The sequence below is a fragment of the Cyanistes caeruleus genome, chromosome 2 (assembly GCF_971803275.1).
Source record: "Cyanistes caeruleus chromosome 2, bCyaCae1.hap1.1, whole genome shotgun sequence".
NCBI classification, from domain to species: domain Eukaryota; kingdom Metazoa; phylum Chordata; class Aves; order Passeriformes; family Paridae; genus Cyanistes; species Cyanistes caeruleus.
In genome coordinates, this window is record NC_141702.1 from 117,325,247 (window position 1) to 117,349,857 (window position 24,611).

Consider the following 24,611-nt stretch of genomic DNA (forward strand, 5'->3'; position numbering starts at 1 on the left):
CAGGGAGTTGATTCCCATTTAGCCCAAGGCCCTTCTCCCTGCCCTGGCATCCCCAGGCACGTGCCTGACCTGGCCTCTCTCAGAGGCCCCTTTGAGGTCTGTTCGACGGAGCCTTTGCCGAAGGAAACACGGGAGGGGAATCAGGGTGGGATCCTGAGCCTTGCAAAGTCCCTGTTGAACTGGCCAGGCTCCAGGCAATTCCAGGAGCGCCTCAGCCCTGGTGAATGCCCCCAGTGTTTGTGCAGCACCGCTGGGGGAAGCCCAGCACAGGCTTGGAGGGGGGGCCAGGGAAGGGTTAAGCAGAGCCAGGCTGGAAGTGTCCTCCCTCCGTGCTCCACACATGGCCTATTCCTTAGCAAAGTGAACATATTAACACTGGCATGCTCCCACACACCGCCTTGGCTCTCCTCCAGGAAATCATAACCCAGCTATTTGGCACACAAGGCCACAATTTTATTTACACAATCAACTTCTTGATAAACACAAAACTTACAAAATATACCACGCCCTTAAAATAAAAAAGGAAAAAGTGTGGGGGAGAACTGCAGCAATTTGACCTTCTTGGCCAGAAGGGTCAGCATGCTTTGATTTTATAGCCCCGTCCATAGGGAAATGGCTTGTGGATCTGTGAGGATTTGCCCTGGCTTTTAGGCAGGGGGGCACATAGGGGTACTCTGTGGGGCTGGGAACTGCCAGAGGGGTCAGGACTGAGTCAGGCAGGTTTCCCTCTGGGCAGAGTCTCTATGAACATTTCAATTTTCAACTCTATGTCCCCCAGTCAATCTAACCAACTGCAAGTAGAAGTTGTGGGCTTAATTTTGGGAGGAATAAAAATTCTGATTTCATGTGTCAACCAGATTTTTTTGGTGACATATTCCACTTGGCCAGAGCACCAGTTAATTCAGCTGGGAAACTGGGAAGTCTTGAACCTTCAGCAGCCCTCCAGGGTACCCACTGCCTTAGGTGAAGCTCTGCCTAAACAGATAAAGCTACCCCAGCCTTGCAGTGACCTGAGGGGCACGTGTATGCATGATGTTGGCATCTGGGGTCACCTGAATTCAGCTCCACCACCTTTTCTCCTTCACCTTTTGAGCTCACACTTCTCCACTGACCCTTCAAAGAAATTGTCTTGCTTGGCAAATGAGTCACATCCTTCCTCTTTCAGTCTGTAGGCTCTGGAGACCTGGGTGGCATTGAAGGCAAGCCCTCCAAAAACCAGGGCTAAGGGTAGTTCTGCTAAGCCTTACACCAGACACATGAAAACAAAAAGATGCTTAAACTTTGCCTAAATCCCTCTTGAGAGATATTGCATGAGAAAAAATAATGGGCCAAGGGCATGAATCTGATTTATACTGGCTGAGGGTCTGGACATATCTGCTTTATTCCTTGCAGATAAAAAGATCTGCTGGAGGCTAACAAGCTTTTGGTAGTTTGGGAAACAAACATTGATTCTTTTAATTTTTTTAAAATTTTTCCTACAAATAGGAAGAACCACCTTCAAATACCTGAGACACACTGCAATCATTTAGACAGATAAGCATCTTGATTCCTAGAGATAACAGGAGCTGAATGATTGGCCTCAAAACCAAGCATTCTTGACAATTCTCAAAATGAGAGCATTATTACTCTCCGTTTCCACAATAATTTACATACAACTGCAAAGGAAACCCTTCTCCCTTTGCAGCTGGGAAATGCACAGTAGGCAAAGCCTTGCCACAGTTGCTGAGCACACAGAGGTGGATGGGTGAGCAGGTCCCCTGGGCCACTCCCCCAGCTGCAGCTCAGGGTCTGCACCACAGCCCAAAACATTGATTTCTTTACATGAACACCTGGCTGACCTTGGTATCACTAAGAGAGATGGGAAAGAAGGCCCCCTCCCAAGGAAGGATGGGAACACCGGAGATTAGAGCCAAGGCTGAGGGAAGGAAGCAGGACTGGGTGGTCAAGCACCATGGTGAAAAGCACTTGCAGAGAGTTTCTGAAATAATTTATTTTTTGTCTGCTAGACATTTTTTCTCCCTTCACAGGCTGGGAAAGAACACAGGTCCACCTGAGCAGATCAGAACTGTGATGGGAATTTCTCAGGCTACCCATTACCAAACAGCTGCCATGCATTCACTCCTCTCTCTTCCTCCCCAGAAAGCAGCAGCTGAAATGAGAGACACCAAGATCTGACAGAGATTTTATTTTTGCTTCATCCACCCTGTTGGGATCTTGCACACACCGCTGTAGCAAAACATTCACAAATTGTAATTTAGATCTGCCTGCTACATATGCAGCTGCACAGGAACAAAAGGCTCTCCTTGTATTGTGAATAATTCCTTTAAATACCAGATATTGCCTGATTTCTCCAGAATGGCCAACTCCTACAGTTTTACAGTGAGTAGTACTACACACAGTGACTCTCCACTAAAATAATTTTCATACCTAAGAACCTCATCTCTGATTTAAAGTCAGTTTTTACCCTCTATGAATAAGAGCCGAGTGCCTCTAATGCAAAAACCAGAAGGCAACATTCACCCAGCTCTGTGTACTAAAATCTGAAGCCAGTCTCAGGATTTTTGGATGCAACTTGACTATTGCCATGTCAAAAAGAAACCAGGGAGAGCCAGGGCCCAAAGTAGAAGTATCCCAGCTCTGCAAGTGAGGACAGGAACCTTCAAGCTGAGGGACCTTTCCAACAGCAGCACCGATGATTTCTCAGGAACGGGCTCCAAATTAGCCTCGTCAAGCCTATTTCAGAGCCACAGGAGGGCAAGATGTGGAGGAGGACTTCAAGGGTGCTTTCAAACGAACTGAATCAGAGGTTTACCCAACCCCGCTCTTTCAGAAGTTTCTGAATAACGCACCAGCTTGAACCACTGGAAAGAAACAAATAAATGAGCTGGCAACTTTCACAGGGAGGAGCCTTGAAGCCCAGTTCCCAAGACCACGCCAACCAGCTCCGTGTGACAGCACACAGGAATGAAAATAGGTAGGTAACATTAACAGAAATACACTGAAACTTAATAACAGCCGCTTGTCAGGACATGCACCAAAGAGAAATGGCTCATAATAGCTACAGCTTGTACTATGAATGTTTCATAGCCATCTGGCTACAGAGCTGCCTGAACTCAGCTCATGTGTTGTGTGTGCTGTGCTGGCCCAACAGGCACACTCTGGAAGGAGATTGTCAAGCTCAAGTCAAGCATCTGTATCAAAAAGAGACACCATTTCTCTTGTCAGATTGAAAATGCCTTGGAATAACAAAGCAGCAATGAACAGAGCTAAAGAGCTAAGGCTGGGTCTTCCTTTGCCATAAATCAGGAAGCTTTGCTCAGGATAAATGGAGTTATCCCAATTTACACTGAATATAAGATCCAGCCCCATTGTATCAACCCCTTGTTTCAGTCATAACTTCCATGTGTCTATCAGTAGCTTAAAGCAAAGGTACAGTTTAAAAGAAAAAGTAATCCCCCTGCCTTTCCTCTCCTGATCTGATTCACATACAAAATGGGCTTATGAACTCAAAAATTATGGGAGGGATTCAAGGAGGAGGAAAGGCAGACACAAGAGGCCTTTTATTTTGCGTCTTATTCACAATGAAAATTGGCACAGAAGCCAACCACATACATTAACATAGTTTGGGCAAGTTTAACTCTCATGAATACATTTCTGTGGAAAAACTATGTGACTATGGAAAAATCCCCTCTTTTTTGCCATTTGAAAAGATAACAGGCTTCTATGTGGAATATACCCAGAACCTGCCTGATTCAGAGACATGGAAATACAAAGATGAATAAGGCTGTTTCCCATGCTAGGGGCCCATGGAAACTGAGAGGGGAGGAAGCAGTAAGGAGGCCCATTGAGTCAGGAGAAGGACTTTCATCCTACAGGTGAAGGAAGCATTTGAAGGCACTGGTAACATTGCAGGCCTGTTCCAGAGCCCATTTTAGTCACTGACATCACATTGACTTCACTGAGATGTGGGTCAGGGCTAAATAGTTTTAAAATATAATCCAAGGCTATTTCCACATCACTGTGTAGCGAGTGGGATCCAGTTCAAGTGTGCCCAGCCCTGTGACTTACCTGCCTTTTGTCCATATTTCTGGCTGCTAGCCTGGCTGCTGCTTGGGCCCTCAGTCTCAACATTGCACTGAGGAAGAGCTGGGCATGGGACTTTTTTGGATGTCTGTCTCCAACTGGAATGCACACCAGACTGCATCCGTAACTAAGTCAGGCAACCTGGAGGAAGGAAAGCTTTGGCCCCATGTACTGAGGCATCAACTGCACCTTTCTTCTCTCCTCCCCTCCTGTATATTCATTGTCCCTCTCCAAACTCAGGCTGAGGAGGGCTTGTAGTGGGAGTGTTCACCAAGAGCAGGGCCCATGTCCACTGAACAACACGGCCACTCCTTTGTGTGACGACATAAGTGCACCTGGCACCCAAAATATGGAATTTAAAGCCAACCCAGCTGCAGTGATGAGCTCTGGGATCCTTTGACCCAACTGCAGTCCAGATGCAGCCTTAAGTCTTAATTCTGCAGGATTTCACAGGTACACAAAAAGAGTGATCTTGACTCTAGATCGCTGCTGGCAACCTACAAGCTATTGCCATTCTCATAAAAAACCCCTTCTCCTTTGCTCACTGGCACTGTGCAGTGCTAGTCCCACTCCAGAGCCACATTCCTGGCAGAGGATGATAACCTCAGAATGAATATTTGCTTTTGAATGAATCAGTTTGCTTTATTATTATCAGATACAATAGTTTTCATTGGAAGTCCTTCATCAGATCACTTCAGAAGTACATCACTGTATCAGGCCTTAAATATCAAGCTAATTTGTTTCATAAATTAGTAATTGAACTCCATAAATGACTCATATTGGTATGGCAAGTATCACCATAGAGAGAACTCAGTGATCTCAGAAGAGGATAAATCACAGAACCATCCTCTCCTGCTATGTACACAAAATTGAACATTGGACTAGGAGCAGGATGGGGAGTTTTCCTCCACAATTAGTCGAGAGCCCTTATCTCTGTGATACATCTCATTACCACGTGTATTGCTCCTGCCCCAACGTGGAGCTTCCACTGATGTCAGAGTGTGGAAGAAACAAGGTGCACAGACCCAAACATCGAGGGCAAAGGATCTGTGGAGCAGATTGAAAGGGAGCATTCTGTGTCAAAGTCCATCCAAAGCACTCAGTTGCTTTACTGACATCCAATGCACATCATCACTGATGTCATTGCTGAGTTTGCCTCCACTGGCGAGATTTGATTTGGCCAGGCTCAAAACAGTCCTGAAAACAGAACTTTTCACAAATTGTCCAGTGCTGGCCACTTCCTACCACACAAAATGCTGTCTTTGCTTTTTCCAACACAACTGTCTCCCAAGACAACCTAGAAACAAAGTCACACCTTTGCCTGGTTTGGCAGATGATGAAAGATAACTGATTATTTCAGGACCAATTTTCCAAAGGCACCAACCACTCTGTTTCTTGCTGGGCTGGAGGGAGGTCAGAGGCCTTCAGGCAGGTTTGTCTGACTGACCCTTTGCTCACTAACCTGCTGTTGTTCCCTAGGAGCCAGCCTCACCACCACTTGCCTTGCAGCAAAAGATGGGGTATTTTTCTAACCCAAATCCCAACAATCTGGTATCTACACCTGCTCAGCCACATTCACCTCCCACCAGAGTTAATGGAGTGAGTAGGCACTTCTGGTCAGAAAATCACCTGGCCTACAGCAGATGCCTCCCTTAGGATGAGATCAGTATCACTCCCAGGCAGCTGCAAAGGCCATTTAGCTTCTCATCAGCTGTCCCTGTCCACCTACATCCCAAGGAATTCCATCCCAGGTGAGTGCTCAGATGCTGCGTGGCTGCAACAAAGGAAAAGCACAGTTGTCTTGCACACACGATTGGCCTTGGGTGCATCCTTTAGTTCCTGCCCTCCTGTTTTGCCTTGTTCTGAGCTGCATTTTATGATTCAGCCTAGGACATGGAACCTGCTGCTGTTCCTGCACCTCCAAAAGCAACAAGAGCATGAAGACCACCACATGCACAGGAGGTGCTGCTCCAGCACAAAGGTTTGGCACAGAACTTGTCAGCCAGGTTCCTACAGGGAGAGATGTAAAGGCCAACAGAGATTTTTGCAAACTCCTCTGCTGGTCTCTTGCAGTCCTGCTCAGTGTTTCACCCAGCAGATCTCTGAAATCAGAAAGCTGCACAGTTCTAACACATGACTAAACATCCCACGTTAGCTCCTAAGACAAAGATGTTATTTATTTTGCCCACACAAGGCTTATGCTTGTAGTAGCCATCAACTTTCCATGGAAAGATTACATTCTACTACTATACATCAGTCATTAGAGGCAGCTTCTAAACTTTAATATCTCCAAAGGAACAATAATTGTGACCCTTTCCATATTTTATATTTACAGACCAGCAGAATGAACTCACTGGGATCAGCAGGTGGTGTATGTTCAGCTGCTCTCGGCAGCACTCAGCTCACCTGTTCCCAGCGAGGGCAGCTGCCATCAGGGAAGCAGTGCCCTGTGAATGTGACATTCAGAGGGCAGGAGAGCCCAGATTTGTGAGGCAGACATCAAAGTGCTCTCTAACATGCAGATGTTTCCCATGCAGAGGCTGAGAAAAGTGATGGCCAAGAGTTTGTAAATCCTGTGCTGTGTTTTTTCCTTCGTTTTTTCCCTTACATTCCCCATTTCCTTTCCTTCTCTTATGTGGAAGAACAAAACTATTAAAAATGATGAGCTGTATCCTCAGCTGGCATAATTTGTTGTGACTCCACAGAGCCATGCCTGTTTACACAAGCTGCAAATTTCTCCCATCAATTTAAATCTCTACAGATTTACATCATGGGGAACAGCTCTACATTTTTTCCCATAACTAATAAGCTTCTTTAAAAAAGAAAAGACAAACAAGCACCCTTGACATCTATTAAACTTGCATTTGGTGATAAAGATTTCAGAGGATGCCTTCTCCCACCCTATCTCACGTCCTTCTTCCTGCTCCTCTGTTTTTTTGAGGTGTCACATGGGCCAGAGCTGAGCTGAGCTGCCAAGGACAGTGCCCATGGATGAACCCATGGCTGGATCTGCTTCCTGACACGTAGCTCTGCTCCCTTTTCATCCCCCCAAGTAATGCTGCAACCCATCCCAAAAATCCCTGAGTCCTGCTGAGGACAGAGCTCCCTTCACTACCACCCAGGCTCACTGGTTGTAGGGAAAAATTCCTGCTCTGTTTGATCAAGGGAAGCAAGTTCAGTGCTCAGCTCCCTCTGCCTCGGTGAATTCCTTAATCAACAAACTAAAGGTTGTTTTTTAACATGTTCTCCATCCATTTCATTTTTATTTCAAGAAACATTTCACCTTCCTATATAATAAGCACATCTGAAACCTCACCATTTGCTACAGAATTGAATTCTTGTGTTCCCACTTGCCCTAAGCAGAAGCACTGTAGCCCCACGTCTGCAGAACACATTGTACTGTGCTGATTTTGTGCTGTCCTGCAGAGAAACCCAAGGAGGTTTCACATGACATTACCAACTCACCCCCCACAAAATCTCCCCCCTGTGGATAAGTAGAAATCTGAGCACTTTGCACACATGAAGACAGACACTTGCCATTGGGAAGCAGTTTGCTGAGACATTTGGAAATCCTAAACTCTTCTGAACACTCAACAGCAACAACTTTTCGGCTGGACAATACTCTGATTGAGCCTGCTTTTGGGATATACTGAATTATCCTGAAGAGCCAGATGACTTAAGTGCCAAATTCTTTACTACATTCACTGATTTAATTTGACCACTGAAGCTCTCCAGGCATTTTTGGAAGCCCCAGTTGCAATTCCAGGAACCAGTATGTCCAAGATGATCCCACAGGTTGAGCACTGTCATTAAAAGCATGACCTGTTCCTGCTGGAGGCAAATGATGGAGTCCTTGTGGGAGTGCAGGGATGAGGAGGCTGTATCACCCATCTCAGCAGTGAATTTTCTATGCTATGGAGCAAGGCCAAGTCCAGTAGGGATCTCTGAGGCCACAGTAAAAGCCTTACATTCGTACCAATAAAAGCTGAGTCTAGTGACCTGCAAAATATGTTGCAGATAGGTTTTCTTGATGGTTTAAGGAGAAAGCAACCAAGATGATCAGGACTTGGAGCTCACGGTGACAAAGGAGAGGCTGAGAGAATTAGACTTGTTCAGCTACTAGAGGAAAAGATGAATAGAAGACCTTACTCCTGAGAAGCACTGAGAAGGCAGAGCCAGTCTCTTCTGGAAGGTTCACAGCTCTGCTGGTCACTGCACTGACCCTCTGGGTCTCTAGAAGCTTCTCCCATAACCCACTTTCTCCAGCATGATGTCTGCTGCCTTCTGTAGGATCTCCTGCTCTAAGATCAATGTTTCCATGCTGCTTCTCTTTCCCTGAGAGCTCTGACTTGCCGGGGGTTAAGCTGTCTCTCGAACAGCCCCCATCCCATTTAGCCTGTATCCTGGGGTTTTCTTCCATGAAAAAGGCACTGTAAAGGCTCTGGACCCTGTGCTATGATTTACACTTTTTCATCTCCTGCAGAAAGCCTGCCGTGTATGTGATGATACCATTCAGCTCCGTTTACCTGAGAACTTAAAAAAATACCATCGGAGGTTGTTTTTTCCATATGGGTAAATAGTAGGGGTGGGAGTATTCCTTATGGGAAACCTGGAACAGTCGCACTCTGTCGGCCTGACATTTCCTGCTGTAATTGAAACTTTTGATGTTAAAAATTCCATTTACACAGTGTGTCTCCAAGCCAGGCGGGGAGAAGGGCAGAGGTGGGCTCAGCATTAGCACACGGTTTCCCCAGCCCCCCACTGCAGCCAGTTAAATACAGCAGGTGAGTGCAGAGATGTAAGGGCAGGAATATGAGGAAGGAAATTCCAGCTGAGTTAGGTAATTTGGGTCAGAGGAAGCCAGGCGTAGTTACAGAGGCAGGTACAGATCAAATCAACTCGAGGCTCTGGGTCTCTGCAGCTGCCCACAGCCCTGCCTGGGTGCATCCACGTGGTCCTGTGCTCACGGGAGATGTGTGACCCAAACTTCCAGGCTCTGCCTCGAGAGGATGAAGAAATGGCTCCCTCAGAAGTGACGGGCACCAATGGGGAGAAACAATTTCCCCTCTTGCAGGTTAAAGGACTTTCTGCTGCTGGGAATTTGGAATTCCCAACCAATGCTACACAACCTAATCCCCAACAAAAGCATCCAAGCAACCAAATTCTAACTGGAATCTCAACTGGCCTTAGGTGAAAATCTAAGCAGAGGATCCCACTGCTGCCAAATGTAGACTTATCCCCTCACCAGTTCCAGACCCTGCTATGACTTTATTCCTGAGGACCTACACAAACCTACACAAGCCAGACCCCCAGCCTAAGTCAGTGTTGACTTAGTTCATCCCCACAGATCCTTCCAGCTGGAAATACAGCTTGTGGGCCCACAGAGGATCCATCCAGCATGATTCACCCAGCCTCTGCCTCAAGTCTGCAGCAGCCACCAGCCCAAATCCTCCCTCTATCTCCAGCTCTACCCTACCCCAGGAACTCCTGTCATTCCCAACCCTTGAGCAAGCCAGATTCTTGTCCTCCTTCCCCATGAAACCTCTGGCAGGCTCTCCAGGGGTGAGCAGCAGCAGCAGCAGCAGCAAGAAACACCAGAACACCGGTATCAACCTGGCTCCATCTCCTCTTAGCAGTAAATATGGGAATAAGACAAAGTCCAGGACAAAAAGGAATCCCTGTGAGTAATGGACATAATTACATTAGCTAGGCAAAGTACCTTTATGTTAAGAAATATTTTTGGCATGCCATGAAAAGTTTGAGTCCTGTCACACCCCAGCAGTTACAAAAGTCAAAGGCAACATAACATGAGCTTTATTTTAACTGTTAAATGCATTTGCATAAAAATGCTTCTTCAGAATGATAATGCAACTGTGCTTCCCTGTTTTGTTTGGGTTTTTTTTGCTGCTTTCCCTTTTGATGCAACTTTCTTGCACCCTCAAAGGTACAAAGTAGAAGAGGAAGCAGTTCTGCCTAAGACTATTTTCTCAGGCACCTTCAAAAATTAAGACTCAATCCTTTAAGCTTTTCTCACATATCCAAAGACAAGACAGTAAAAGAAATACCTAGACTCAGCAATCACTTCTTAAAATCTGGCTTTTCACTGTCAAATGGGACTCTGACCCTCCAGCCATGATGGTGACAGCCACAATAACAAGCAAATTACGTTCCTCATTACTCTTCCTAGTAATCCTTGGGAGCAATGGGCAGTACAGGGTGAGAAAACAGGGCTGGGTCTGCAGAAACAGGCACTTCAGAAAGGAAACAAATGACTTATTTGAATGGACACTCACATTGGTTCTCATTTCTAACCCTGTAACTTCAATGACAGCTGACTCTGTACTCAATTGACTTCTTGGGGTTCCACAAAACAGTTTGTTCAGGAACAGAAGTAGGGAAAACTTTTAGGTCCTAAAAATACTAAAGTACATTTTATCCCACTGACTTTCTCAAACTATCGCCTAAGCAGGCAAAACTAAAACCCAAATTTAACAGCTGTTATGTTTTAATGTTAGATCTAACATACAGATGCTCATTTTTATTGAAATATGTAACTGAGGTATCACTGGAGAAATTCTTAATTTTTTCATCTAAGAAGCTGCTAAACAGTTTTAAAAAATAATAAACTTCATATTTTGGTTCAGATAGCACAAATCCATTTCATTTGAGACAAAAGTATTTTTTTAAAACTGTTTGACAGAATTCATATCTTGGGGATAAATTAACTTAGGAAGATCTAAAACTCAGAATTGCCAGTGATCCCAGTGCCTACCAGTTTTTCCTATACCTCCCACCAAGGAATCTTTCATAGAAAAATTTACAAGAGTTCCAGTTTTCCCAGGCAAAGTTTGGATGATAAATTGTACAAAGATAATTTTTTCTTCTACAGTGAAAGGAGTCTCCTAAGACTGTGGGTGCCCCAATATGTAAAGGACTGGTCCCTACTTGAGGGGTTCACAACTGAAAGAAAAGCAAAGATGGGAAACCAAAACTAATGTGACTTCTCCAGTGCCCCAGCACAGACTGACAGCACTGGGGCAGAAAGAGTCTGGTTCACTCCTCCCTTAGTGACCTGTCTGATAGGAGACTATGGTCAGACTCACTGATAAAACCTTTATTTTGGTTTCTCCTGCCTTATTTTGGCTTCATGGGCTGGCAGAGCGTCACTGAGCTTCAGTAAGCACAAATGTCATGGTCTTCAGCAAATAGGCAGAGGGAACAAGGGAAGATCTTTATCTTGATCTTATATTGATCTTGAATTTTTTCCAGCTGGAAGAACTGAGAATTCCCAGTGTGCCACTAGCAGAAGCACGTACTGAAAATTATCAACTTTGAGATAAATTAAAAAAGAGATACCAGGTAAATAAAAAGCAGGAAAGTGCTGTCAGGAAGCGATGGCAGTACTTAGCCTAAGAGTTGTTGGAGTCTCTGGTCTAATGCTACGCATAAACATTTGTCCAAATGACAGTACACGATGTAAGATCATGTGAGATGGGCCAGAACTAAGCCATGATTGATGAGCCTTGGAAGAGCAGGACCTGGCTTTCCCAGGTTGGTTTTGCAACCTTTGATCTTTATAGCCACACATTATAAAGCGGTTTCAACTTGTAACTAAATTCCTGACATACTCAGCTGTAAAATCCAGACATATCCTGAGCAATAAAACAAATACATAAACTGGAACTTAGGTGAGAGTCATCTTTTACTGTCACTTACTGCTGAAAACACCTAGAGCTTGCTCTGCCACATTCAGCAGGAAAACACCGTTTTAAGAGCAGTGTGAGGGATTTGGGCTGGAAGCAAATTAATTGACAGCCTATTTGATTAATCCTATCTGTATCCCAGATTTCCAGTGCCTGTAAAGAGCATCACGAACAGGCATCTTTCTGACTGTAACTGTATCACACGATGTTCATGAAATCCAACTTCTATCACTCTGTGTATCAGAGCCATGGGCCCTCTGCAACAACATCACTCTGCCAACTGTGGATATCACCAATAAATCAAAGCAGTTGCACAAGCCACAACTTAGGTGGCATTAATTAGATCAGTGGAAGTTATGATCCCACATAATTATCATTGCTACCCCACCTACATTTAATTTCAGTGTTTCTTCCTATCTTTGTGCCAGAGGGTCCATAGGGAAGCACTGCATGCTTCAACAGTGCCAGCCTCCAGTGGCAGCACAAAAGAGCAAGGGCTGGTAAATATGTGAGTGCAAGTAAGGGGAAGGGGACTATTGTGAGATGTGATCAGATACTACACAAGGGGGCAGGAGTAAGTTCAGCCTTTGCCCCTTACACACCCCATAGCTTTGCAGCTGCCTTATCCGACCTGCCAGTCCCTATTCGCCAAGGTGTGTGTGTGTGTAAAGACATCACTACAAGCACGTGGAGAGTCTCACCAAAGGAAATCTGATTTCCCAAAGTCTTACATGCACATCAGAAATCAGCAGCATGGACCAGGGGAGGAGAAGGAAGGTCAGTGTGCTTGGGTGGGGCTTGCAGCATCTCTGACCACATCTCTAACAGCAAGCAGTGCAAAACAAGAGGAACATAGATACACAGAGAGAGATGGTCTGTGTCAAGGACCTCACATCCACACAGGGCATATCCATTCCCTGCTTTCCTTCAGAGCTTCAGCCTAATGGCAGTAGCAACCAGCAGGAGCTGGTCCAGGCTGGGTGAAGCTATCCCAGAGGAATCCTGTTGATGTCCTCCATGAGTGCTCTGTGACATAAATGTGCAGTTCAGGAGGAGTCACTGGGAGACATTTCAGAGGCACACTGTTATCACCAATGAATGCTAATGACAACATCCCCCTTAGAGGCATCTCCATATGGGGCAAGGACAAGTGTCTGTCCTGCTGAAATAGCCCAACCTAACAGGACCCTGCTGCAGCTCTACAGGGGTGAGCACAGTGTCCCCAGCCAGTGGCACACGATGTGGCTGCACCACCACGTGGGCAGCCAGCTTCCCTGTGTGGCCTGGGCGAGCTCTCTGGCTCTGGCACTGCCTGTGCCAGCAGGGCCAATCTGACAATCCTGCAGCTCTGAGGACTGTGTCTCAGAAGAGGGAGTCATACAAGAACAAACACAAATGGGAAACCAAGTGTTTTCAGGGCTGAGCCCAGGACATGGCTGCAATGACAGTACATGGATGAAGAACTGCCTCCGAGATGGCTGGAAGGACTTGATGCAAAAGGTACCATATCTTTCAGGTCACAGCAGTCCTTTCTGACTGAAGGCTGCACCATTACAGTGGTTGGAAGACAAAGAGGTTTTCTGCTAAAAATCCCCAAAGATGCTCTGTTTTAGCCAGTCAATTGATTCTCTTCTTCTTTGACCTTTCTTCTATGCATCTGCTCTTCCCTACACTTACAATAAAACATTTTCCTTTGACACTATGCAGGGCTCTGCTTAAAAAGAGCTTGGTGTAGTCAGGTGTGTTCCTGGTGAGCTGCAGGCTGTGGTACAAAGACCCCACTGTTTTTCAGAAGGCCATTCACTAATGTTCACTCAACAGAGGAGACCAACAGTACGGCAATATCCATCAACCCCTGCATTTGCTTGTAATTAAAGAAAGGTCAGGAGCTGTGTCATTCTGAGAATCACGCTTACCTTTGCATGGTCAAAACCCAAACGTAGACAAATTTCCCAATGTAGACATCCACAAACGTGAAACCTGGGACACGAAAAATATTAAACAGCCAACTGTGTATGTTTTTAAAGGTTTGTGAAATGGATTTGCCCCTGTGCTTGGGTACAGAAATGTTGAGATTGTGTTTGGTACCTAACAGCAGAAGCTGTTGTGTTCCAGTTTTTTCATGCCTCGCTGCTACAGAAAGGCCCTGATTCACACCACTTCATTATCTTTCCTCATTTTTATAGGCAGCCAGAGGGCATGCTGGATCCTCAGTCTGTTTGTCTGGATCCACTCATTAGTAAATTACGTGTAGTGAGCAATGACGTGCACCTGGACATTTAGTCTGAGTAGATTCTTTAACAATCACATTAATTGTGCTACTCCAGCAAGAAAAGCAACAGATCTTCCTGAAGTGTGATTTTTTTTTTTCTTTATGCTTTTGTATTTCTAGGAGCCATAGCATCAATGGGTAGGAAATAGTGAAGAGCAAGAAAGAAAGAGAAGAAAGAAAAGCACAAGACTTCTCCCTGCGAAGTGCTGTTAACAATCCCTTTGCTGTGAACACGAGGATCCTGAAGCCAAGACTGTGGCCACATCATGGTGACAATCTGAGTAGCAGCATTTGCAATTTTTTCTGTACATCTAGATAAGAAATGCTAAAGAAAAACATAGGTGTTAAGAGATTTACCTGGGAAATTTGCAGCAATGTTGATTTCAAACCTGGTTTGCTGCTCTGGAAATCTGGAAACAGAAACTACCTCCAAATCTGCCTTTGGGGACCAAGCCTTTAATTCCAGCCTGGTTCTCTTGTGGTATCACTACATATAATTTGCTTTTGTAATGGAGGGAACTGGAACAGAAAGGGACAGATACAGGAGACAAACAAGACACAAGTATTCCATATCCTTCTGGCAGACAGCCCTTGGAGACCACAGGCAACTGGTGCAGGAATCAGAGAGACACAATCCAATACAACCCCTTGCTCTACTTTTCCCATCATTAGCTGGGTACCACAGGGAAGGTGGTTAAAAAGGTCTTCTAAAATAGCTTTAAGGATTGGAAATCTGATAAGGCAAATACAAGTGGCAAAGCTCCACTGACGTCAGTGAGACTTATATAAGGGAAGATTTTGTAATGGTAAAAGTAATACTGAAACTGCAAAGTCCTGCACACTGAACAAGGAAGTTTTTCAGGTTAACCTCAACACAAGCCACAGATTTGTCCTCAAAACAATTTCCCTACTGCCCTGCAAATAAAAACTGAACTTGAACTATTTCTGCAAAAAGTGCCACTTTGTGTGTGCAATCACACAAGCATAATTCACTGCAAAGCTACTCAGTAACAGACAACCGAGATATTAATACAAAATGATATTTTTAAACGTGAATTTTGAATTTATACATATGAGAATGTTAATGAAAAGATGCGACTGTGAAATGCAGTACATTTAGCCAGTCCTGGGACAATATGGTGTGGGAGTCATTCTTCCTTCATACAATTCTTCTTTTCAGGGCCTTCAAGTAAGTTGGTGTGAATTAACACTGCTCATTTGAAATCAATGGGAAAAAAAAATGGAGCTATGCCAAATTACATCAGTGAGGGATCCAGCCTTTTGACTTCAAGTTATCCTCAGTTAACACTGGCGTAATCAGAAAAAGGCGACATTTACTTCCCTGTCCAATGAAAATAGCCTGGCTATTGGCTACTTTCAGAGAGCTGCCTGAAAACATTACACAAACCATGAATTATTCACAGTATTAAACAAATAATTGTGACTAGTAAATAAATATTTGAAAGTAATGGCTGGTTCATACACCATTCACACATAGTGTAAGGGGGAGATATTCATCATATGAATTACCCATTAAGAATAACTGGCTCAGCTCTAGTTATAACTGATAAACAGTCATGTGGATAACAAGGCAAGTGTTTGGCACGTCTCCTGCTTTCATTCCCAGCAATATGGCTTCCTTTTCAACAGACACATAAGCTCAATTATTTATAGCCCTTCTTCCAGAGAAACTGACTGCCTTCCATGCACCTGAAAGGCGGGAGCTGGCGCACAGTTTCCCCAATCCCTACTTGTCTGGTTAAATTCCAGGTCAGGCAACAGCCCTCTGACAGAACCGCATTCCTGCTGTAGTTTCAATTACCTAAATTATTCTTCACCTCCTGTCCTAAGCATGGGCATATTTTTGATGGCCTGAGCTGGGAAATGTGAATGCAAACTGCTACCAGATGTAGGGAGGAAGAATGATTTCATATCGGAGGCACTGGCCTCTGAGTCAAAATCTCTGAGCCTCTGCTGTGCCACAGGCTTTCTGTAAGCCACTTAGGCCCAAATCCCCAAAGGTATTTAGGCTTTTAACTCCTGCTCATTTCAGTGAGAGTTAAAAGCCTAAATACCTCCATGGATCTGGGCTTTAGCCTCTGTGGTTATGTCTACACAGCACAGGGGTACCCATAGTGCCGAGCAGGCACATCAGAGCTGACTCCTAACCCCCTGGCTCTGGAGAGGAGCAATATCCTGGGGTTGGAGAGTGGAATATAATCTGATCATGGATAGCCCTCACCACAGCATTCCCAGGAGCCAGCCTGGGTCCCTCCACACAACACTCCATTTTGCTAGGTGGGCCCCAAAAGCACACTGCAATTTGGGTCACAGCCCGCCTCACTGGGATCCAGGGGTCATCCCATACAGTTCCCGTGGTGCACGGGCATTCTGCTGGTGGGCAGCATGTAAAGCACAGGAGGCCAACAGCTCTGGTTCAGTTGAACAGTCCTGCAAATTCCATTTTAGTTCAGCTTTCACTGGCCACAGAACGGCAGCAAGGGGCTGTGCAAAATGGTCCCAGATAAAATATCCAGCACCTTTCACTTATAACACCAGCACAACATCTGACTGTGCCTGCAAAGAGAATCAGAGCAAATGATTAACAAACAGTTATGGTAGTTAAAAAAAGAAATGCTTTGCTGCTATGCTATTGTCAGTTTTGGCAAGCAGCACGGGGGAAGCGAAGCACTGATAACATTGCTTTATTGTTCGTGTAGGTCCCAACCTTAACATGCTACATCTGTATCTTCTGTCTCAAGAAGTTGCTTTCTTTTCATCAAACACATTCCAGAAGTCAACAGTAAAAGCACTGACAAGAGACAGCAGATTGATCCATTAACTCTCACTCACTGCTAACAGTTCCTTGGCTGAAACCGGACCCTGCATTCCACTTGGGAAGATTTGGTAAGTTCAAAATGTAAACACACTCACAGGATTTGGTTACTGCTCTCATGCAGTGCAGCCCCTGCCTCAGCAGAGCAGGAGGTGCTGGGAATCTCCACAGGTGCTGTACCTCTTATTTTATACATGTGTAATTAAGGAACAACCAGGACAGGCCAAACGAGTCCTGTGTGCCTCGTGCTACTATTATGCCACATTCTCAGTTAGTGCTAATCAATGTGGTTGCAGTGAAGGATATTACACAGCTCTTTCTAATATGTCTAACAATAATAATAATAATCATAAACAGTAATAATAATGAACTCTCCCTTCACCAGAAAAGATGCAATTAAATGAGCATGTATTTTCCTTCTGGAGACAGGCCCTTAAGCATCTTCCTTTTAGCAGCAGATAAAATGAAGCCTTGCCTGTCATGGCTTTGAATTTGGTTTTCAAAAACAGCCTTCATTTTAAGTAAGATTTATCCAACAATGGTCCTTTGTTGAACTATTGTTTTCCATCCACCCAAGCACGCAGGGTCTCTGCTCACTGACCAACACTGCAGTGCTCTGTACAAGCAGGGCACAAAACGCCACTTCTCACACATTTGCTCCCAAAGCTGCAAAGGCCAGCGCAGGCTCCGCTCCATGTGCGGCTCTCTGCCCCCCTCTGCTGACTGCCACAGTCGGTCCCGGTCCAATTCCTGCATCCAGGGACTCAGCCCGAGGTGCTGTTACCCTTGGAGAGGTGACAATACACCTTCTGAGAGGCGGCAAGATGCTGGCTTATCCTGGGAAGAAGCTGATTTTTCCTACACAGCGGCTGGACAAACAGGGCTTTGTCCAAGCAGGCCTCCGAGTTCAGCTTCTGCCTTGCTCACAAAACAGAACGAGGGCTTGTGCTGTGTAATTTGACATGGAGGTAGAACATCACTGCAGTATTCCAGCCAATCCCTGAATACTGGGACTAAAGATGATGTCTTTGGTGTCCCACCGGGTTCTAGAGATGAATGACATTTTCCAGGATGGACACCTTCCTCAGCTGGAAAGTTACTGTTCTTCAAGATTTCACATATTTTGATGTGACAGTGGCACTTCCCAAAGAAAACTTTCCAAAAAAACACACCTAATCAAAGAGCCACATTTCTGAAAAAGTGCTTTTGGTGCACATCTACCTATTACTGCCCTTTGCCCCTCGTGCAGACGTGGCACCACACACGGTCCTGGAGCTCACGAGCAGAAGTAGCAGAGATTGCTATGGGTAAATGCCAGGAGCTGCCGCACTGACATCACTGGGATTTTTGCCACTGATTTCAGTAGAATCATGAGTTCATGCAGGACTGTGCTGCCATTGGGGTTTTATTACACAACTTTTCACTCACTGGCTCTCTAGGTATCTACAAGGCTGATTTCCCTCCAATCTCCCTCCAAGGGTTAGTTCTGACTTGTTGTAGGGGCCTGTTTGAAAGCTTTGTGCTCCTTACATTTCCCTTCTTCCTCTGGTCCCAGACACAGCTCCCTGTGCCAGGCGTACCTGAGTATGCGTCATCCATGTTTACATCTTAACAGCTTCAGTTTTCTCTCCTTTGTTGTCTCAAGTTTCCAATGCTTTTTTACCTTTCCCCTCCTTTTCTCTCCTCCGTGATCAGGTCTTATGTATTTAAAATCCTTTTGTTACACAGATCTATAAACAGATCCTGATCTAGGGAAAATGACTTCTTGCAGTTATTATGGATCTGGATTGGCAATCTGGTCTGTTTTCAGATTATTTTGGCCTTCTGGCATGACCATTAAAAAGTCATTCCTGTGTCAAATCCAACTCTGTCTGTACAGAGAGATGTTCTGCACGCTCCAACCGCAAGTCCTTCAGGACTCACAGCAGTGAGAACCACTTGAGATTTGGACAGAAATGGGAGCATCTCCATAGTAATTCTGGACAAGGAACTTCCAATATCTTAATTTGCAGCAGCCTAGCAGTCAAAGGCACGCCAGCAACACACTGACCAGCTTCAATCCTGCTCCTTTGGGTACCTTAAGCAGTGGAGAACACCCTGTTCAGGCACCAGCTGTTGAATATGCACGTGGCATCCCAGGCAGGCTTGTCCAGCCTGCCCCAAACCCTGGGAAGATTAAAGCTGGTTGTTATTTGGTTATTTGACCTGCTATCACACCTCCAGTTGCCCTGTAGGTTCACAGTGGGTGAGCAGGGGACTGTTCCCCTCTCTGTGCTGCTCTGCTCTCAGGAGTGGCACAAATGGCCTGAGCAGCGAGGAGGGCTGGAAGGTTGGACTGAGGGGTCCTGCCTGCAGCCTGCCTGGTTTGTGCTATAGCAGACATGGGTTTGATAGCAGCTCACACACAGAGTGAAAATTCAGTCTACCCCTTTCCTCCTTATACTCTAGAAAAAAAGGCAGAATAAGGACTGGAATAGCCTGGATTTATTTCAGCTGCTTTCTCAACAAGTGATCTGTTAAAGGGAGAAACATACATCTGTATGAAGTTACTGTTTGCAATATAATTTAAATCCTGGGATGAGCACAAGAAGAACTATCATGGAGATTTAAAGAAAAAGAATTACCACCTTTCTGATAGCAGTTCAGAGTTTACAACTTGTTTTCACTTTCAGAAGAGATGTGAATATTTTACTTGCCTTGGATTGTGCAGAGGATTTTTGGGATCCTGGAATCAGATACTGAAAATCACTGCATTGTGCTGCTGTCTAATGTGAAGACAAATGCCACCAGCAGCAGCTGAGTTACATATGAGCACAACTAATGTGAAATAAGAATAAAGCTTCTAAGTCCCTAAGTCTGCAACTGTGCTTCACACAGCTAGAGCACCTGCAAATTCAGGTCATAGGTATGGTTATGCATCCTTTCTGCACACAGAAGTGCAACAGTAACTAAGAGAAAGGTAAGAACAACTTGGACTCTTCATTTTTAGAGGTTACACTGAGAGGGCCTCTGAAAGGGACTGTGAGGAAGTCTCAAGTTCCAGACAGAGAAATCCCAAATAGCTGCTCATTATCTTTGCCTAAATTTGCAAAAGTCAAGACAGGGCTATAGCCGACAGAAAACCAGATTTCCCAATGTCTGACCTGGTTATTCAGAGGCATTTCCAACATGAGAACTATGAAAAACTTAACTCCAATGAATCCCTGCTGACCTGCTGCATAACTGCTTGGTGTCACACATTTAAAATGGTCCAACAATGAGTGTGTTAGCAGGCTGCCTCAAAAGCTTCAGTGTCTCACTTTGGCTAAGCAAGTGTAAGTTTGGATAGTTATTTAAAAGTTGTTTGTATCCCTTAGTCCATGAGGCCAGGGTGAAAATTTTGTTGGAATAATCCTTCTCATGCGGTCTCCAATAATACCTGCATCCAGCTGGGCTAGAAAAACACTGGGAGCAACCTTTGAGAGACTTTCCTCATTTTGCCGTCCAGTTCCAGCTGAGACTCGGAAGAGCAATATTTTGTAAGCAGGACCAGCAGTGGGAGAAGGAAAAGTTTGCTAAGTCTTGGTAAACATTTCCCTATGAGCCAGCTCCGAGTGTCTGCCTCTGCACATACCCAGAGTCCAGGGAACCACAAACAAGCGTAACTGGCTGTACAAATCATATATTTTCTTGATAGAAAAACACAACTGCCTATGTGCCTGAGCCTCTGCACTTAAGTAATTGAGGAAAATAAGTCACTTTTAATTTCAAAAAGCTCTCAGCTGTGTCCTTAGTAATTAAGATAGCATGGATGCAATAAATCAGTACATGTGCCAACCCACAGAGGTCAAATATAATCAGGCAGCAAATTATAGTAAACATTTATGAATCTCTTGTATATGGCACATGACCCCACCCACTCGTTCTGGCACAGAAGTTTGCTGTTGATTGCACTGGTCCTTCTGGCATTTCATGTCCTCATGCAAGTCACACCAAGTAGCCACCCTGAAATATTGTACTAGAACATGATCAGACTCATTTTAATCATTGTGTGTATTTTAAATGATGACTAACACACCGAGAGGATGAGAGAAACCAAAATGGTCAGGGAGCTTTTTTTAAAAGAGGAACAAGGAACATGTAAATTGAGGTTTCTATTTAAGCAACAAGAAACTCAGTGCATCCTTCTGCAGAGGAAGGATGGGCTTGTGGCTGAAGCACAGAGCAGGGCTGTGAGACCCTGCTGACCATAGCAGGTCTCCAGGATAGTACAGCAAACCCACGGCAGAGTCCCTGGGAGACCAGAGTTCCTCAGCTCCCTGTCTGTGGAACAGGGATGATTATGCTCCCATCCTTTATCAGTCTTTCCCATCTACACCAAAAACACACTTCATTGAAAGGGACTGTCTTTAATTAGGTGTCTGTGTGTGCTTAGCACAATAAGGTGCCAATTTTAGCTGAGGTCCCTGAGTGCTCCTACCTGGCAAATGAAACAGGCATTTACTGCAGGGTTAATGACCAGCTGAGACTACCTGATCTTATTATTTCATTTGTACTGCTGTCACACCTAAGAGCAGCAGCCACAGACCTGAACCTGTTCTGTGTTTGCATTTAATGCATACAGCACATAATGACAGTGCCTCTCCCAAACAGCTTAAAATTAAGTTTTACTTTCCCTTCCCCCACCGCCAACTTGCACGGAGTTTGTTCAGGGAATGCTTTTCAGATATATCTGCTGTTGTGACAGCTTCAAGCATCTCCTTGTGCCTGCTCAGATTAGATCTGGATAACAGCTGACAAGTGCAGATGAGATGCTGATCACAACTAGAAGGAAAGTGAGAAATATTTTCTACCAAAAGGTTTAAAGAAACAAAAACATTTCCTGTGTTTTTAAATACAGTAATGTTCTGCTGATAATTTTATTTTTTTTTCTACAAAAGAAAAAAGTAAAACCCAAATAAGAAAGACCAAAGAAACAATTTGGTGTTTTGTCTTTAGACATGCAATTAATATTGATGGAATTGCAGAGTTTTTATCAAGGGTTGACTTGAAAAAAAGCATTCCTACTGTATTTTCCTCCAGAAAGCTTTGATACCAAAATGTCAGGGACTCTTACGCACAAGCACAGAGGGTTTGGGGTATGAAATCCACCCCTGTAATTTTGACTTCAGTCTACAAACCTTGAAACTTTTCTTGCATGTTACAGTATCTAGGGAAGCCTTGCACAAGACACTACACGCTGCATTAGAGGATACTTGGAGTGCTGAAGTGGAGCTTCTGGTAGGGGATGAAAGAGATGGAGATGTGAGATGTCCCATGTTATGAGCCATTTCCTTTCCCTGTGGTGGCACTGATCCTTGGGAGAGACTTACTTTCTCCTAGTAAAAAAAACTTTTCAAAGGAGGTTCCTCACCAGCTGCAGATGAAAGGACAGGAGCTGGCAGGAATATCTTGTCAGCATCAGTGCCTGTTTTATATTTTGCACGCACCTGGAGAGTCCTGGAATACAAGAGAAACCACCTCTACATCTTTGGTTACCAGAGGAGCTCCCGGAGCAAGTCTGGGACTCTTCAAAAACTGGCATTTTACCAAGAAGTCACAGACAGCAGGAATAAAGTACTTTCTCCTTCTTTGCCTCCTTCAATCTGCAAGGAGATCCTGTGGCTCCATTTGGTTTGTGTGTGCAGAGGTGCACAATGGAGAAAGCAGAGACTGAAGAGCAGACTCATCCCAGCACTATTCAGCTTTTCATAACTATCAAACAATGATAATTTCTGAAAAGGAAATCCCTTTTATTTAAATTGTCAGCAACAAAAAGAGAAAATAATGACGTGGCACTCCATTCCACCCTGCATTAGTACCTCCCTACTATAAAAACTGCCTTTCAAGCAGAATACCTTCCAGAATATCAAAGTGGATAAAAGCTGGGAAAAAGACCCTGTGAGGAAAGCAGTAATCCCTTTAACATGGTAATGCCTACTATACTACAGGATGTTTTCTCCTATGGATGTCACCACATGCTGTTCCTCATCCAGTGCCCAAAACACAAATTCCAAGAGCTTGGAATATTATATGAGAGTAGGACTAACCAGACATCTTTTGGAAATTCAATCTTATATCATGTGAACCTAATAAGAATGATAATGAATTGTCCCATAATCTGGAAATGCGTGGATCAAGTATCTTCCAAATCACCCCAAATGCTTGTATTTAAAATTTTCAGGAAGTTATGCTCAAGTTTGGGAGTTAAATTTGACAGGCCAGGAGGCAGAAAGCTCTCTGCAAATTTAATTTTTAAGACCTTCTATGAAGGCCCTTGAATATGGCGCATGTGACAATATCAGGGGCAATGATCAGAGCTGTTTTTAGAAAGAAACCCAAAATAGTCAAATTCTAATTCCCTCAGCTACAGATAATGAAGTATAGAAACATGAACACCCCCAGTCAAATTAACTCCCTGGAAGGTGTTATTTACAACATCTCATCATTTTCAACCAGTGGTGTGATTTGAGAAGCTTGAACTCATGGCTTCTTAATGCTTTGGGTTAGCAAGACTAGTTGGCAGTGCTAGTGGCTGAAGTGACTTTACACTGGAAAGTCAATCAAGTGTCTACCTGGCAATTAGCTAGGAATCCTAAAATTAACAGCCCATTAGAAACATGTTATTATTTACATGGACAACCCCTCTAAACTTGGGCTGACAACAAGGGAGAGGATGAGTGTCCATCCCACGTGTTTCCCCAGCAGGGTCAGCTGGCTCCAGTAGAGTGGAGAGCAGCATTTCAGTGGGCAAACAGGTTCAAAATGGGTCCTAGCACACTACAGCTCTCTCCTGCAAAGAATTGGATTTAGCATTAGTGAAATGTTTCCCTGGAAATGAACCCCAAGCCTCAGACAGTGCTGGTTCAAACACGTTATAATGCACTGGCAATTCTGGCTCCATGCTGAGGAGGGTTTGGTATCAGCAGGATGATTTGGGAGAGCAGCAGCAGTGTGGGCCAGGGTTACATGGAGGGAAGTAAGTCCAGAGCTCATTGTCTTTCCAATGATTGAAGGGGACTTCTGCAGGATGAGACAGTTTATTCCAGCACTGCTGATTAGAACTGGGCAAGATCTCTCTTGAAGGAATTTGGCGTCTTCAACTAACACAATTCAACTGTCGGCAAAATTCAGGAGTTCTCATTGAAAACTCAGTTTCAATGAAAATCACAAACTAAACACTGTGATTGTGGATCCAAAAGTATCTTTGAATTAAAAAATGAAACGCTATTTCAGATGTTGAAATTACCCTTTATAATAGTTCTTGCTTTTGATTCTTATTGCAGTCTCCTCACAAAAGAAATTTGGATAAAACATACATCAAAAATAGTAGAGGAAGAGATTTTTGAATTGTGTTTTTCCACATGGAAGAGGCATCTCTAAGGCAGTCCTGTTAATACATGTGGAGACAAAGCAGCATTAGTAATATTGCTAACATTTTGGAGACATGGATATCATTCATCTCAGGATCTTGGAAAACACACTTTTTTATTCAAAGATTTTCAGATGTGGGACAGCAATCTTTGGAATATATCCATAAAAACTAGATGAAAATTAAAGAAGGGAAGTACTGAAAAAATAATAATGAATCAAAATCCATTGGACTTCACTCTGGAGCTCAGATGAAATATTCTTCTCTTAGGAAGAGGAAAGGCATTACAGCCTGGCCAACTGTTATTTGGAAATAGAATTGTAATTG

The 24,611-nt window shown here is 44.3% G+C and overlaps 1 protein-coding gene and 1 long non-coding RNA gene across 20 annotated transcripts in view; one reads left to right on the forward strand and one right to left on the reverse strand.

The window, feature by feature from the left end:
* BMP2 (bone morphogenetic protein 2) overlaps positions 1–24,611 on the reverse strand; it is a 235,838-nt gene that overhangs the window by 39,988 nt on the left and 171,239 nt on the right. The window lies entirely within an intron of this gene.
* LOC111926449 (uncharacterized) lies at positions 4,435–6,770 on the forward strand. The gene is made up of 3 exons (XR_015282022.1): positions 4,435–5,834; positions 5,969–6,064; positions 6,419–6,770. It is a non-coding gene; the product is annotated as an uncharacterized LOC111926449 (long non-coding RNA).